At 47.7% G+C, this 13,389-nt stretch overlaps 1 protein-coding gene across 4 annotated transcripts in view; it reads left to right on the forward strand.

The window, feature by feature from the left end:
* The first annotated feature begins 271 nt into the window (after positions 1–271).
* The window catches only part of relt (RELT TNF receptor), a 124,471-nt gene continuing 111,353 nt past the window's right edge, over positions 272–13,389 (forward strand). The window contains exons 1-2 of one of the 4 annotated variants that reach the window (XM_072477122.1): positions 278–414; positions 770–858. The gene's annotated coding sequence lies outside the window, so the exon portion shown is untranslated. Of the gene's footprint in view, positions 415–769; positions 859–13,389 lie in introns of all 4 variants that reach the window. The other 3 variants (XM_072477123.1, XM_072477121.1, XM_072477124.1) reach the window with 3 other exon arrangements.

A 13,389-nucleotide genomic window follows, 5' to 3' on the forward strand; every position in this document is an offset into this window, starting at 1 on the left:
AAAGCACACACTTCATCATCGATAAGAATGGAAACCCTTAGCAGGGTGAGTCAAAGCATCGTGACAAATGACTGATGTCCTACCAATGTTTTTTGAGCTGTGGCTGTGGAGGGGGGGGGGGGGGGGCGGGACCTCCTGCGATTGACAAGCGGGGGGGGGAACCCCTGTGATTGACAAGCCTGGAGGCGGGGCTGTGCACGATGACGCAAATGAGCGGGAGGCGGGGCTTAGGGAGGGGTTTGACGTCATGGGAGACTTCATTAGTCTTCCCCGGAAAGTATCTTTTCAAAGCAAGTGAGGGAGTTTCAGCGGTGCGACCTCTGAATACAGAGATGGAGGGAACTTAACAACAGCTATCAACAACAGCTCTCAACAAACGCACATCAAGTCGATAGCTGGGTGTGCTTTAAAAAGGTACTTTTATTATTGTTACAGTAACATGTCCTCTGAATGAATGAAAGAAAGTGACCCAGGTAAAGTTTGGGGATGAGATGATTGTAGAGGGTATGATTTTAATTGTAAATTGTGATGGTAATGAATTGAGCAGATGGGGGGGACTTTAGTTGGTGGAGGGGAGATTGTGGAGCCATCCAGCCTTCAGTGAAACAGAAAACACTGGACAATCTCAGAAAACACTGGACAATCTCAGCAGGTCTGAACACCATCTGTGGAGAGTAAGAAGGGAGCTAACGTTTCGAGTCTGGGTGACTCTTTGTCAAATGTTGTCAGACCTGCTGAGATTGTCCAGCATTTTGTGTTTTTGTTTCAGATTCCAGCATCCGCAGTCATTTGTTTTTATTATCTCAGCCTTCAGAGATTTTCAGTGAGAGTCACACCGACCAGCCAGGTGAAAAGGAGGTGAGCTCCCTCTTCCCCTTTGACGCCTTAATTCCCAACCCCTCGGTCCTTCAGTCGGAGGGTCTGAAAGGTATTTCAGGCAGCACCCTGCTTTCGGAATGTCCAGCGACTTTGTGTCTTTTTCAAGATTCCATTGTTACTGCTGACACAGGATGGGGAGGGTGGATTAGTCCTTGCTCTGAAATATCTTCGAGCTGCAGTTTTAACCCCCAATTCACACAGGTCAAATGGAAAGAATTCGATTATGTCTCTGCTCTGGTATTTAAACAGCGAGGAGTGACTGTGTTAACGAGTTGAGTAAGACTAATCTGAAACATCTTTCCCGACAGACATGTTTGCTCAAACCAAACGAATCTCCTTTCTGAGATTCATCGCCTTAATCAAGCGGAGACTTTTGTTCCCAGTGTTTCACCTGGTTTACTCGGGAAATGCTGGGAATACTCTTTGGACAGATCTGAAACATGGGTTAATTTCACTCTGTGACATTTCATCCGGACACTTCTTGTACAAGATTATCCCAAGCCTTCACCCTGAGTACTCCCAGCAATTTCTGGTTCTATTTCTGACTTGTAATATCTCCAGGACGTTACTTTTAGTTTGTATTGAGTAAAGGAAATACGGATTTTGCTAATACGACTGAGCACATCTGTTGAGTGGAAAACAAGGCGCGATATACTGAGAGGTAGAAAATAAGGCTGGTTACATGATAAACTCTCACTTTTCACTCTAATTTAATTAAAGCAAGGAGATTACAAATTATTACCTGTCGTGCCCAATGCTATGAAGATAAATGAAGCAGGTCGGTTAACACACCAAACAATATGATGATGAATGCTCACAGGGGCGCTGAGGGTAACAGGAAGTTTGACAATTGTTAGATGAAGTTACTTCCAGTAAAGCAGACTGGCGTTCACTCAGTTCCGGAGCGATGTTCCTACGTGGCCTCGGAGGTTTGACCGAGGCATTTTTCTCACAATGTCGAGGACGAGAGACACCTTTGTGAGGAAGCACAGGACTAATCTGGTGTTAGTTTAAGAGTGGAGCAGATCCGTCACTGACTGGCTGATGTGAGACTGACATAGACATTTAAAGTAGCAAGTATTGGTGAGATTGAGAATGGCTCCAGTCAGGCGGCACGCTTTTGTTTTGCTTTCCTAGCCGAGGGTTTGCTGCCAGACACCACCCTTCCAGATGTGCCGCACTCACTATTTACCTGGGGTGCACTTCTGCAGGCACAATATCAGGGCAAGCCCAGGCCAGTGATTAACAGAGAACACTAATTTAGCTGCCCATTCAGCGCGTCCTCACATCTCACCGAACTTGACTCAACAGAATAAACATTCACCAAATCTGGTTTATACTATAAACAGCCAGGCATGTTAAATGAACAGAAACGATTTGCCACACCAGATTTACACTAGTTACAAGGGTTGACTAACCTTCCCAGCCTTTACTCCCAGCCTTTACTCAACTAGTGCCAACTGGGCCAGACCCCAAATCCCTCAGTAATTAACTTGTATAGAGTAGGTTGTTGTTCCTGGAGACTCTGAATTATCCATCCCTCTTTTTAAAAAAATATATATTTTATTCAAGATTTTTTGGCCAAACATAACAGTACGTAGTTTTTCTTTTAAACAACAATAAAGCAATATAAATAACAGTGGCCAGTTTTAAACAAACAAATAAATAATATATGAACAGAAACAAAAACCAAACTAAATGGCAACTGCCTTGTCAAAAATAAATACTCTCCAAAGATACAATCCAACAGTCCTACATTATCTAAAACAAGTGGTTTTACATATACATATACAATAACATCCCTGAGAGTCCGTCCGATTCCTCCCCCCCCCCCCCCCCCCGGGTTGCTGCTGTTGTCTTCCTCTTTTCCATTCCCTCTATCTTTCTGTGAGGTAGTCGACGAACGGTTGCCACCGCCTGGTGAACCCTTGAGCCGAACCCCTTAGTACGAACTTAATCCGTTCTAACTTTATAAACCCTGCCAAAAAACGTTTATCCAGGTCTCCACACCCGGGGGTTTGGCTTCCTTCCACATTAACAATATCCTGCGCCGGGCTACTAGGGACGCAAAGGCCAAAACATCAGCCTCTCTCGCCTCCTGCACTCCCGGCTCTTCTGCAACCCCAAATATAGCCAACCCCCAGCTTGGTTCGACCTGGACCCCCACCACCTTCGAAAGCACCTTTGCCACCCCCACCCAAAACCCCTGTAGTGCCGGGCATGACCAGAACATGTGGGTGTGATTCGCTGGGCTTCTCGAGCATCTCGCACACCTATCCTCTACCCCAAAAAATTTACTGAGCTGTGCTCCAGTCATATGCGCCCTGTGTAACACCTTAAATTGAATCAGGCTTAGCCTGGCACACGAGGACGATGAGTTTACCCTACGAAGGGCATCAGCCTACAGCCCCTCCTCAACCTCCTCCCCCAGCTCTTCTTCCTGTTTCCCTTTCAGCTCATCTACCATGATCTCCCCCTCATCCCTCATTTCCCTATATATGTCCGACACCTTACCATCCCCCACCCACATCTCTGAGATCACTCTATCCTGCACCTCCTGCGTCAGGAGCTGCGGGAATTCCTTCACCTGTTGCCTCGCAAAAGCCCTCAGTTGCATATACCGAAATGCATTCCCTTGGGGCATCCCATATTTTTTCATCAGCGCTCCCAGACTCGCAAACGTCCCATCTACGAACAGATCTCTCAATTGTGCTACCCCTGCTCTTTGCCATGCTCCAAATCCCCCATCCATTCTCCCCGGAACAAACCTATGGTTGTTTCTTATCGAGGACCGCACCGAGGCTCCCGTCTTTCCCCTATGCCATCTCCACTGCCCCCAAATCTTCAATGTAGCCACCACCACCGGGCTTGTGGTGTATTTCTTCGGTGAGAACGACAACGGTGCCGTCACCATAGCTTGTAGGCTAGTCCCCCTGCAGGACGCACTCTCCAATCTCTTCCACGCTGCTCCCTCCTCTTCTCCCATCCACTTACACACCATTAAAATATTGGCAGTCCAGTAGTACTTACTTAGGCTCGGTAGTGCCAGCCCCCCACTGTCCCTACTACGCTGCAAAAATCCCCTCCTCACTCTCGGGGTCTTCCTGGCCCACACAAAACTCATAATACTCTTCTCGATTATTTTGAAAAAAGCCTTCGTGACCACCACTTCGGGAGGCACTGAAACACAAAAAGGAATCTCGGGAGGACCACCATTTTAACCGCCTGCACCCTACCTGCCAGTGACAGGGACATCATGTCCCATCTCTTAAAGTCCTCCTCCATCTGTTCCACCAACCGCGTTAAATTAAGCCTACGTAATGTACCCCAATTCTTGGCTATCTGGATCCCCAAGTACCGAAAGTCCCTTGTTACCTTCCTCAACGGTAAATCCTCTATTTCTCTGCTCTGCTCCCCTGGATGCACCACAAACAACTCACTTTTCCCCATGTTCAATTTATACCCTGAAAAATCCCCAAACTCCCCAAGTATCCGCATTATCTCTGGCATCCCCTCCGCCGGGTCCGCCACATACAGCAACAAATCATCCGCATACAGAGATACCCGGTGTTCTTCTCCTCCCCTGAGTACTCCCCTCCACTTCCTGGAACCCCTCAATGCTATTGCCAGGGGCTCAATCGCCAGTGCAAACAATAACGGGGACAGAGGACATCCCTGCCTCGTCCCTCTATGGAGCCGAAAATAATCAGACCCCCGTCCATTCGTGACCACGCTCGCCATCGGGGCCCTATACAGCAACTGTACCCATCTGATAAACCCATCTCCAAAGCCAAATCTCCTCAGCACCTCCACAAATAATCCCACTCCACTCTATCAAATGCTTTCTCGGCATCCATTGCCACCACTATCTCCGCGTCCCCCTCTGGTGGGGGCATCATCATTACCCCTAGCAGCCTCCGTATATTTGTATTCAGCTGTCTCCCCTTCACAAACCCAGTTTGGTCCTCATGAACCACCCCCGGGACACAATCCTCTATCCTGGTTGCCATTACCTTGGCCAGAATCTAAGCGTCCACATTCAGGAGGGAAATAGGCCTATAGGACCCGCATTGCAGCGGGTCTTTTTCCTTCTTTAGGAGGAGCGATATCGTTGCCTCTGACATAGTCGGGGGCAGCTGCCCCCTTTCCCTCGCCTCATTAAAGGTTCTCATCAGTAGCGGGGCCAGCAAGTCCAAATATTTCCTATAGAATTCAACTGGGAATCCGTCTGGTCCCGGGGCCTTCCCCGCCTGCATGCTCCCAATCCCTTTCACTACTTCCTCCGTCTCAATCTGTGCTCCCAGTCCCGCCCTCTCCTGCTCCTCCACCTTAGGAAATCCCAGCTGATCCAGAAAGCACATCATTCTCTCCTTCCCATCCGGGGGCTGAGCTTCATATAATCTTTCATAAAATGCCTTGAACACTCCATTCACTCTCTCCGCTCCCCGCTCCATCTCTCCCTCCTCATCTCTCACCCCCCCTATCTCCCTCGCTGCTCCCCTTTTCCTCAGTTGGTGGGCCAGCAACCTGCTCGCCTTCTCCCCATATTCGTACTGTACACCCTGTGCCTTCCTCCATTGTGCCTCTGCATTACCCGTAGTCAACAAGTCAAATTCTACATGTAGCCTTTGCCTTTCCCTGTACAGTCCCTCCTCCGGTGCCTCCGCATATTGCCTGTCCACCCTCAGAAGCTCTTTCAACAACCGCTCCCTTTCCCTACCCTCCTGCTTTCCTTTATGTGCCCTAATAGATATCAGCTCCCCTCTAACCACTGCCTTCAGCGCCTCCCAGACCACTCCCACCTGAACCTCCCCATTATCATTGAGTTCCAAGTACCTTTCAATACACCCCCTCACCCTTAAACACACCCCCTCATCTGCCAATAATCCCATGTCCATTCTCCAGGGTGGACGCTGTTCTTTTTCCTCCCCTATCTCCAGGTCCACCCAATGTGGAGCGTGATCAGAAATAGCTATAGCCGTGTACTCCGTCCCCGTCACCTTCGGGATCAGTGCCCTTCCCAAAACAAAAAAGTCTATCCGTGAATAAACTTTGTGGACATAGGAGAAAAACGAAAACTCCTTACTCCTAGGTCTACTAAATCTCCAGGGGTCTACTCCTCCCATCTGCACCATAAAGTCCTTAAGCACCCTAGCTGCAGCCGGCCTCCTTCCGGTCCTGGACCTCGATCTGTCCAGCCCTGGGTCCAGCACCGTATTAAAATCTCCACCCATTACCAACTTCCCCACCTCTAGGTCTGGGCTACGTCCTAACATACGCCTCATAAAGTTGGCAACATCCCAGTTCGGGGCATATACGTTCACTAAGACCACCGCCTCCCCTTGCAATTTGCCATTCACCATCACGCATCTGCCCCCACTATCCGCCACTATGGTCTTTGCCTCAAACATTACCCGCTTCCCCACTAGTATAGCCACCCCCCTGTTTTTTGCGTCTAGCCCCAAATGAAACACCTGCCCCACCTTTGCGTAGTCTGACCTGGTCTATCAGTTTCAGATGCGTCTCCTGCAGCATAACCACATCTGCCTTAAGTTTCTTTAGGTGTGCGAGTACCCGTGCCCTCTTTATCGGCCCGTTCAGCCCTCTCACATTCCACGTGATCAGCCGGGTTGGGGGGCTCTTTACCCACCCCCCTTGTCGACTAGCCATCTCCTTTTTCAATCCAGCTCCTCACCCGGTTCCCACGTAGCCGTATCTCCCCCCAACAGCGCCCTCCCGCCCCGACCACCCCACCCCATACCAGCTCCCCCTTCTCCCCAGCAGCAGCAACCCAGTTAACCCCCCCCCACCCCCCCGCTAGATCCCTCACTAGCGTAATTGCACCCCCCATGTTGCTCCCAGAAGTCAGCAAACTCTGGCCGACCTCGGCTTCCCCCCGTGACCTCGGCTCCCACTGTGCGAGGCCCCCTCCTTCCTGCTTCCCTGTTCCCGCCATGATTACCATAGCGCGAGAACAAAGCCCACGCTTCCCATTTGGCCCCGCCCCCAATGGCCAGCGCCCCCAGCTCCTCATCCTCCCTCCCCCCCTCCCCCACGACATGGGGAAGAGAGAAAAGTTACAGGGTCGCAGGATTAACAACTTGGGAAATCATCTCTTCCCCCTTTTCCCCCTCTTCACCCCACATATTCGCCCCACCACTTTGTCCCAAACGTTCTTTTTCTAGCCCGCTTATTCCAGCTTCTCCTCGACAATAAATGTCCACGCCTCTTCTGCCGTTTCAAAGTAGTGGTGTTTCCCTTGATGTGTGACCCACAGTCTTGCCGGCTGCAGCATTCCAAATTTAAACTTCCTTTTGTGCAGCACCGCCTTGGCCCGATTAAAGCTTGACCTCCTTCTCGCCACCTCCGCACTCCAATCTTGGATCACCGATCACCGCGTTCTCCCACCTACTGCTCCGAGTTTTCTTTGCCCATCTGAGGACCATCTCTCTGTCCTTCTCTCGGAGAAATCTCACCACTATGGCTCGAGGAATTTCTCCAGCCCTCGGTCTTCGCGCCATAACTCGATAGGCTCCCTCCACCTCCAACGGGCCCGTCGGGGCCTCCGATCCCATTAACGAGTGCAGCATCGTGCTCACATATGCCCCAACGTCCGCCCCTTCTGCACCTTCGGGGAGACCAAGAATCCTTAAATTCTTCCTCCTCGCATTATTCTCCAGCACCTCCAGCCTTTCCACACACCTTTTGTGTTGTGCCTCGTGCATCTCTGTCTTCACCACCAGGCCCTGTATGTCGTCCTCATTCTCAGCAGCCTTTGCCTTCACGACCCGAAGCTCCTGCTCCTGGGTCTTTTGCTCCTCCTTTAGCCCTTCAATCGCCTGCAATTTCGGGGCCAACAGCTCCTTCTTCATCTTCTTTTTAAGTTCTTCCACGCAACGCCGCAGGAACTCTTGTTGGTCAGGGCCCCATATTAAACTGCCTCCTTCCGACGCCATCTTGCTTTGTGCCTGCCTTCCTGGCCGCTGCTCTAGAGGATCCACCGCAATCCGGCCACTTTCCCCTCCTTTTTCCATCCGTGTCCAGGGGGGATTCCCTTCTGGTTTACCGCACAGTGTTTTTAGCCGTTAAAATTATAAAATTAATATTAAGAGCCCAAAAGTCCTTTCCACCGGGAGCTGCCAAAACGTGCGACTTAGCTGGTCATCGCCGCACCCGGAAGTCCTTTTTAAAAATATTTTTATTCAACCTATTGCATTTTATACATAATACAAAAACAAAACTACCAAACAGCATAATCGCCTCCTATCCTCCCAACGCCCCCCCCCCCCTCCCCAAGACCCTAACCCCATCCCTCACCGCCTCTTTAGCATCTAACGGTGACCAGCTCTTTGAAATGCGCAGTAAATGGCTGTCATCTCTGGTAAAACCCCTCAATTGCTCCCCTCACGGTACACTTGACTTTCTCGAGGTATAGGAACTCCTCCCAGCCTCACTGAGGCACTGGCCGGAGACCTTAACCTCCACGCCTTCAGCACTCGCCTCCGGGCAATCAGCGAGGTGAAGGTCGGGACATCCATCCCTCTCTCTAACGGCCTCAGAGGGCAGATCCAATTTGATCGAGATCAGCTGAGAAATACTTTTAAGAAATGTTCTTCTGAAACACAAGAATATAAAACCCACTAGATGCTGTCATGATATGCAGACACACACATAATGATATACAGGCAGGCATAGACAAGCAGCTAATGGACACAGAGAACAGGTCATGACCAATAAGCAGGCAGGACACTCAGGGGTGGGATCTGACTATAAAAGACACGAGGCACTGACACTTCTCCTCTTTCCACTGATGAACATCTGGAGAGTCAGTCAAGGGTGTTGTTACAATCTCGCACCTCCACCACGTGGCTAAGAGCTAATCTGGTTCAGTCAGACTTAAATTAGCAGAGAGTCGAACTCACAGAGAACTGTGCTAACTGTGCTATTCGTTCAATAAACCTGATTGAACTAACTTCAACGTCTGGAGTATCTTTTTGATCTAAGCTGCATCCAGTTGCAGCCAGTGTTATACCAATGTACCTAACACGACAGATGCTTGAGTTTGAATTGAATTGAATGGCTCATCTCCCCGCGAAACCTGATCAAGCACAGTGTTTTATATGATGGGTTATTGTATTGGCTTTTGATAGTGAATCTATGTTTAACCCCGTGTGATGAATGTAGGAATTTCAGATATATACTATATTATATGTAGTTGCTGCAGCAAGGGTTAAAAACCTGGGATAGACTGCTGCAGTAATGTTTTTTAAAATCCTGGTTTGAAAGGCAGCTAGACTTTCAGCCTGCAAAGATACAATTAAAATATCGTAAAAGTAAGATCATAATTTATTCCAGTCATTCCAGCCCTTAGTGTTGGGTGGGGTTACTGGGTTATGGGGATGGGGTGGAGCTGTTGACCTTGGGTAAGGTGCTTTTTCCAAGAGCCGGTGCAGACTCGATGGGCCGAATGGCCTCCTTCTGCTCTGTAAATTCTATGATTCTATGATTGATATTGTTTGCTGAAATTGGACTAATAGAATTCTGTTTATAGAAAGAAGGATCCCTGGGGGGTGTTTTGTCTCAGTCAGAGGGTTATAACCCAGTTAGTGGGAGGAGCCAAGGGGCTGAAGCAGTCAGGTGTTGAGTTTAGCTTAGATTGGAATGTGAAAAGACCAGCAGCTTCTGGAAAAACAGTTTAGTTAAAAGATTTGAACAGAACAGGAGCTTTCTGCTGAGAAGTTAAACAATGGGGATTAGATTATGACGAGAGGTTGAGTAGACTGGGACTGTACTCATTGGAGTTTAGAAGGATGCGGGGGGATCTTATTGAAACATATAAAATTATGAAGGGAATAGATAGGATAGATGCGGGCAGGTTGTTTCCACTGGTCGGGGAAAGCAGAACTAGGGGGCATAGCCTCAAAATAAGGGGAAGTAGATTTAGGACGGAATGTAGGAGGAACTTCGTCACCCAAAGGGTTGTGAATCTCTGGAATTCCTTGCCCAGTGAAGCAGTTGAGGCTCCTTCTTTAAACGTTTTTAAGAAAAAGAATGAAAATGAAAATGAAAATTGCTTATTGTCACGAGTAGGCTTCAATGAAGTTACTGTGAAAAGCTCCTAGTCGCCACATTCCGGCGCCTGTTCGGGGAGGCTGGTACGGGAATCGAACCGTGCTGCTGGCCTGCCTTGGTCTGCTTTAAAAGCCAGCGATTTAGCCCAGTGTGCTAAACCAGCCCCTAGATACCTTTCTAAAGAATAAAGTGATTCGGGGATATGGTGTACGGGCCGGAGAGTGGAGCTGAGTCCACAAAGATCAGCCATGATCTCATTAAATGGCGGAGCAAGCTCGAGGGGCCAGATGGCCTACTCCTGTTCCTACTTCTTATGTTCTTATGCAATAGTTTGACACAGGCAAGAATCTGCAAGCTGGTTCCTGAAGGATCTCTCTCAAAGCAGTTTATCCATCTCTATAAAGTAAGTATTTAAAAGTGGGTTTTGATCTGAGATGGGTTTGCTTGATTGGAGATGAAAGGATAGCAGTTGGAAGATGTTTCATTTTGTTAAGCATTCTTTAACTGGCAATTGAAAGATATTTTCTTGTATGATGTTTAAGTAAAATACCATGTTAGTAATAAAGTTTGCTTTAATATACCATATCCCTATTTGTGCATGGAGTCACTCCTGAGTGAATATCCTTTCCTCATAGTCTTACAAATTAAATAAAGTATTGGGGTTTCTGGCCAGTATCCTAGCAACTGTTGGGATCTGGTCCAGGATCATAATACCTGTCTTTACAAGACAGGCAGAAGGGAAGTTACAGTGTTTGTTTTGGCCAGAAATATTATTTTTCCATTGTCTGGACCCCTTCTTACCATAAATAAAAGCAAAAATATTGTGGACGCTGGAAATCTGAAATTAAAGCAGAAAATGTTGGGTAAACTCAGCAAGTCTGGCATCAACTGTAGAGAGAGAAACAGGAGTTAATGTTTCAAGTCCAATATGACTCTTAACATGCCCAGGAAAGAACGTTGTGTGTGTGTGCACTGAACCTCGTCCAACAAAGGTGCAATGAAATATGAAGAGGTGGGGGGGATTTTTCGTCCATCCCGTGGCATGTTTACCAGCAGCGGAAGCGGCTCACCACTGGTCACGATCCCGCCGATCACAACGGTATTTTTCATGACTCATCCATCCCACTGCCAGGGAACCCCCTTCAAGGGGTGGGGGTGCCTTTGACGGGACCAGAAGATCCTGCTAGAAGGAAGAGCTGGAAAATCCCAACCTTAGAGTGGGCATTGGGCAGCTGTAGAGTTTGAAAACGGGAACAGTAGTAGATCATTCAGTCCCCTTGAGCCTCTTCTGCTTCAATCAGAGTGTGGCTGATCTGTATCGCCATTCCATCAATGGGCGGGCATGGTGGCACAGTGGTTAGCACTGCTGCCTCACAGCGCCAGCGACCCGGGTTCAATTCTGGCTTTGGGTGACTGTGTCGAGTTTGCACGTCCTCCCCGTGTCGGCAGGGTTTCCTCCGGGCGCTTCGGTTTCCACCCACAGTCCAAAGATGTGCCGGCTAAGTAGATTGGCCATGATCAATGCACAGGTTTACAGGGATAGGGTGGAGGTATGGGCCTAAGTAGAGTGCTCTTTCGGAGGGTAGGTGTAGACTCGATTGGCCGAACGGTGTCCTTCTGCACTGTTGGGATTCTATGGAAACTGCAACAGCTCCATATCCTTCAATACCATTCTTGAGCAACAAATCTAATAATTGCTGATATAAAAATATTTGTTGAGCTAGCATCTACTGCTTTTTGTTGCAGAGCCCACACCTCTAAGATGCTTGGTGTGAAGACATATTTGCTAACGACTCTCGTGAATGGCCTGTCTCTGATATAAAGGTTATGTCACCTTGGTGTCGATTCACACCAGCAGGAAAGGTTTATCTCTGACTAAACTATTAATTCCTGTCAAAATCCTAAAATGTTTAACCCTTGATCTTTGGAGAAAAAGCTGCGCACCAAGATCGAGTGATCTATCTGACATGGATTCCCCCTTTCCTCGCATCAGATTAAATCTGGCACCAAGTCAAGGGGATCTCCATGCATCCAGCAGCACTGATGTCAGCAAGCAGGACAAGCAGCCAATTAAATTAAAGCAGCCACACAGACAGCAAGCTGGGAAATTAACAGCACTGATTATTATTTACTTGGAAATTTTCAGACTTTGGAATGAATGGTTATGATCAGATGAAGGTAGAAGAAAATGCTACAAACATATTTTAAAATATTTTCTATTATATTAAAAATGTGGAATCTTTATCATGAGACTTTGGAATTCCACCAAATATAAAATGGGCTTTTCAGGGTCCGTGAGGATGTTTAACAGTAATTCTGAACTTAGAATACCATTTTAAAAAATGAAGTTGAGGCTGAGTGGGAAAAGACCCTTAAGTGGCCATAAAGCGACTATTTACAAAGCCTGATGTGGGAAAGGCAGGTTTCCCACCTGAGGCCTTGCCCGCCCCACCGTGATGTTGTGTCTGTATTGAGGTGGGAGGAATCCCGGAGGGAATTCCATCCATGCAATTTTATGCTCCCCACCGCCTCAGAGCCCACCTGGGGGGAGGGTAAGAATATGGCCTGGAAGATTTCATCAACTTCACTGCTTGCTTTGAGATTACTGTTCTCTGGGGGGGTGGGGGGAAGGGGGGGGTTCCTCAACAGCACATCCTGTGGAGAAGCATAGCATCATTGACAATAGCTTCTGGATTCCTGCATTATTCTGCACATGTGCAGACGCCTGGGGTGGGATTTTCAGGCTATTCCCATTGATGACAAAGAGTCACTCAGACTCGAAACGCTAGCAAACCTGCTGAGATTGTCTAATTATTTTCTGTTTTTGTTCAGATTCCAGTATTTGCAGTAATTTGTCTTTATGTAGTACTGATTTGTGTGGAATCAATGGACTACCATTAGACTTTGGGAACCACCTTTCAACCTAGTTATACTACCACAGTAAGATATAATCAAGGGGAAGCATTATTTGTGGTTTTCACTTAAATTAGTTTATTTTCTTCTTTTTCCTCAAAGAATCATAGCATGCCACATCTTAGATACAGGGCATTGACTTATCAAGTATGTCCTGATGTTTTACTTCAGCTGATCCATTTGGTCAATATTGCCTTTTTAAGCAGCTATCTTATCCCTTTCAAAAGAATGAATGGATTCTGCTTCAACAACAAGAAGTTAATATTGTAACAATGCTCCCTCATGCGCTGATAACAGATTTCAGTAACTTCTTCACAACTATTGTTAAACTGATGGGTCTGTTGTTAGCTGGTTTCTCTCTCCCTTACTCTTTAAATAATCGAGTGACATTTGCAATTTTCTAATCCAATTTCTGAATTTGAGAGTTTTGGATCTGCAATTTCTTCACCAGTTCAGTCTAGCGCCTGGGAATGTTAACTCCCGGGTCTCAGAGGTTTGCTTATTTTAAGATGCGGGATTCTCCGT

This window comes from Scyliorhinus torazame, chromosome 15, assembly GCF_047496885.1.
Source record: "Scyliorhinus torazame isolate Kashiwa2021f chromosome 15, sScyTor2.1, whole genome shotgun sequence".
NCBI lineage: Eukaryota > Metazoa > Chordata > Chondrichthyes > Carcharhiniformes > Scyliorhinidae > Scyliorhinus > Scyliorhinus torazame.